Here is a 4,337-nt window from a genome sequence, read left to right as displayed (position 1 = left end):
GAAGGCGGTGCCGGGACCAAACCTCTAACGCCCCTCCGAGCGCGCGCTGGGCAGAAGCCGCCAGTTACCAGCTTCGCGGCGCTGGCAGGTCACCCAAACTCTCCAAGCCTCCGTGTTCTTATATCTAAAATGTGGGTGGTCATAGTGTCCACGTCCAACCGTAATTATAAAGACGAGATCTTCAGAAGGAACAAAGGATGGGGAAACCGAGGCAGAGAAGAGATGAGAAGACGGATGGAGCAGTCGACAGACAGACAAGAAAGGGTGTACGTGGTGAGAGTGAAGTAGAAACAGGGAGGGCGATTGTTCCTAAGGCAGGCACTTTCTCCCACCAGCCAGTGGACACCTTCGGGATCCAGCAAGGTGTTAGTGTTGGTGGAGTGACCAGGCGATAGGCACAAGGAGACAGAGTTCTTGAGTGTGAGTGGGGGCCAGAGAGTGAAGCAAAGGTCCAGGGGAGGTCCAGGAACCCTGGGGTAGGGAGATAAGACCTGGCGAGGAAAGAGGCAGTGACCCCAGGAAAGGAGAAAGGTGAAGGGGGAATGGCCCAGCGAGTCCCGAAGAGAACAGAGGGCCAAGCTGGGCCCCTGCTCTCCTGGGCCCAGCAAACCTGGCTCTCTGGTCTACAGGGCAGGCATCTCCTCCAGGCCTCATAGCACCTGTACAGATTGGGACTGTAAGCGGCAAATTAGTGTCAACAGCTCAAATGCCAGTTACACTGCTGGGGACCTAGCCCCTTAGCTGGACAGAGCCTAGTGTCCAGGAGAGGCTAGGCAGGCAATGGCCCCTCTGCAGATAGGGTCTCAGGGGACCCAGGGTTGGTGGTAGTCCCATAGCCAACCCCTATGGAGTGTGGGTGAGATCTTGGAACTGCTTAAGAAATGTCCGGTTGGGTTGCCTTTGGGAGCAGATTTCAGGACAAGGAGACCAAAGTCAGCAGAGCTGGGTTCGAATTCCTATGCAACCCCTCTCACTGGCTGTGAGAACTCACTTTACCCTCTGGGAGCCTCAGTTCTCCATCTATAAATTGGGGTGAATGGTGCCCTGCACCTCACTTGACACAAAACAACTGCTGAACAGAGATTTGTTCTCTCCCTTTCCTTAACCAAGTACCTGTGCAGGACAGTCATACAGAGGAAGGATCAGACATGGTGCTGGCTGCCTGGAGCAGAATAGGCAACTAGAGATCTTTCTGTTGACTTTGAAGGAAGACAGTGACAACATTGTGAGCATGAAATTGGCAGTACTAGGGGTGGGAAGCATCCTGTCAATGGAGGGGGGCAGAGGTCTTAAATGCCAAAATATAGTCTAAAACTTTATCCTACTGAAGAGGTGAGCCACAGCCTGGGCTGTGTGCTTGTGAGTGTGGAATGATGGGGAGGGAGAGGGTGGGTGGGGTGATGCTTTGGGGTGGAGATTATGGTTGGAGGGGAGGGTCTAAGAATATAGGGTTCATGTGGTGGCATTTGGTTAGTGACATTCTCTTAGCACCTACCGAATGCTAGGTCTGTGCGGTGATGGGGCGTTGCCTGGAGAGGAAACGAATGGCAGAGCCACTGGGCTGGGGGAGACTGAGGAGTCCCCAGTGCACAGAACAGCGGAGGTGGCACCACGCCTAGGACAGGCTGCGCAGAGCACAACAGGGAGCAGAGTCACAAATGAAGAGTCAGGAAAGGAAGCTGCCCCACAGATTCTGTGTTAACTAACTCTGCTTCTACAGCAGACCCCAGCAGAGAGGCCACCATCTTAGGAAGGGGACCGCACCCCTTTCCCGAGCTCTCACCTTGTGCATGCCCCGCCCTCACAGCGAGCCTCCGTTTCGTACACTGTAAAACGGGGATAATACCAGTTCCTCATCACTGTCTGATGAGGGGGGGCCAGTGTTGTTCCCATCTCACAGATGAGGACATCGAGCCTCTGAAAACTCATGCAGAAGGAAGTGGCAGGGCCCGAGTCACTGTGCTGCTGGTAGCCTCCCTCACCAGCCAGGAGTCCAAGCAGCCCTGCAACCCTTGCCATGACCAGTGGACGACCTAGGACAGGAAGGCATGGGGCCTGCAGGGACACCAGGTGGCCAGTCGCTCCAGAAGAGATACAGTCGAATGTCAAGCAGGCAGAACCTGGAGGCAGATACCTAGTTCTGAATCTCATTTTTATGGGATCTTGGGCAAGTCACTTCAACCCCTTCTCCTTGTCCGTAAGATGAAGATTGTAAAAGTAACTATATAAGTGTTCGCTGTTGTGTTTAGCAGAAATATTTGGCCCCGTATAAACAGCACACTGGAAAGGGAAATGGAAGGCCTTGCAAAGGAAGTTGTAAACAAGATTTGGGGCATAGATGCAAAATAAAGGGGGAGATTGGAAAGGCTCAGTGATGGAAGTGATGTGTTAACCAGAGATCTCCAGATGACACGGGAGATGGAAACAATCCACAAAGGCAGGAAAATTAATCCCCCAAACATGGCGTCTCTGACAAGGCAGAGCATGAGGAAATACAGCTGGAATCACCATCAGCCTTAGGACAGTATTCTCAGTCTTGCACTACGTTATGGTGACCAAATGTTTTTATTTTCTCCAGGAAACTTACAGGTCTTTATTCCCACTGTAATTCTTTTTTTAAATTAAGATCATGATCTCCTTTCCTGGAAAAGAAACATCTTCAGTTACTCAATTGATAGGAAGTTGTAAAATCCTTTGGTTCTGTGTATTCAAGTAACGTCCTGCCCTCTCAGCTTCAAGAGTTGGGAGGAGGAATCCAGAACTGCAGCGCTATGGTGGGAAGTAACTGGCACAGCTTCAGTGAGACACGAGTCGGCAATACCTGTGAAGCACTTTGCCCCAGTAATTCACTTCTAGAAATGTGTCCTACGCAAGCCCTCGTTCAAGTATGCAAAGGTTTACGCAAACTTGTGTAGCTGGTAGAGCCCGGATTGTGGAGTCAGCTATGCTGCTGAGGAGCTGTGTGATCTTGGCCAAGTTACTTGCTCTCTTTGTCCCTCAGTTTCCTTGTCTGTAAAATGGACGGAATAAGACTATCTGCTCCATAGGTGTCATAGGCTGAATAACATCTTCTCAAACCCTGGAACCTGTGGATATGTTACCTTACACAGTAAAAGGGATTTTGCTGTTGTGATTAAGGGTCTTGAGAGGGGGAGAAGACCCTGGATTATCCAGGTGGGCCCGATGCAGTCACACGAGTCCTCATAAGAGGGAGGCAGGAGGATCACAGGGAGAAGAGATGCGATGATGGGCGCGGGAGGGTGTAGTGATGTGAGGAAGGGGTCACGAGTGCCAGGGTATGTGGGTGGCCTCTAGAAGCTGAAAAGGACAAGGAAACAGAGTCTCCTCTGCAGCCCTAAGAAGGGACACAGCCCTGCTGACACCTTCGTTTTCAGAACTGTAAGATAAGTGTGTCAAGCCACTAAGTTTGTGGTGATTTCTTACAGTGGCCACAGGACACGAATGCAGTAGGCATGTTGTGAGGATTAGTGAGTTAACGTGTAATTGCTCCAGTGCGTAGCACATAGTGCGTGCTCAGTAAATGATGGTGCTTATGTGGATCATATGTTTGTAAGAACAGAAAAGTGGAATGATCCAAATGTCCATCACGAGTGCAGTGATTCCAAACTCCTTCCATGCTGTGGAACCGCGGCGACAGTTAATAAGGCCACTGCACAGGTACCGAGGAGGAGAAATGGTCATGGTATCACAGCTGTTCTGAGTCCTCCCTGCAGGTCACGACTGAGCTGAGCAGAGCGCTGACTGCATTATTCTTCCCGATCCTCATAACAATGCGCAGGATGTGTTGCAGGCTGAGAAACCACAAGGTAATAGGAACTGGGAAAGTCTAATATAAAGAATTATTAACTAAAATGGGATCGAAGAAACGGGATTGGCTAGTAAGAAGTAAAGGGACCTCTAAAGAATACGAGAATATAAGGAACAGTTCCTACCCCTAGGGCTGGGATAGAGCAATCCCCCCACCCCCTACCCCCCCACACCACCACCACCACCAAGAGCCCCATCCAGCCCCAGGTCTGAGATCCACATCTGGTTGGAGAGGAAATGGCTGTGGCTCATTGGATAGTAGAGAAATTGCCGAAGTGCTGCGCAGGCCCCATCCAACTGCTGGAAAGCCCTCTTTTGGGGTGCTGGGGAAGGGTGCTACCGGCCTCCCGCGCTGCGGGAGCCTGGTGCTGAAAAAGCGGCCCCCGTGGTAGGAGCTGAGCTAGAGAAACTGGCCCCCGTGGCAGAAGCCGGATGAGAGGAGCTCGTCAAAATCGGGAAGCAAACGCCTCTTTCTCAAGAAATGGCTGTCAGCGTCCTCTACTGGCAAA

The sequence above is a fragment of the Pteropus vampyrus genome, unplaced genomic scaffold (genome assembly GCF_000151845.1).
Source record: "Pteropus vampyrus isolate Shadow unplaced genomic scaffold, Pvam_2.0 Scaffold144, whole genome shotgun sequence".
NCBI lineage: Eukaryota > Metazoa > Chordata > Mammalia > Chiroptera > Pteropodidae > Pteropus > Pteropus vampyrus.
This window is presented reverse-complemented; position numbering follows the sequence as displayed.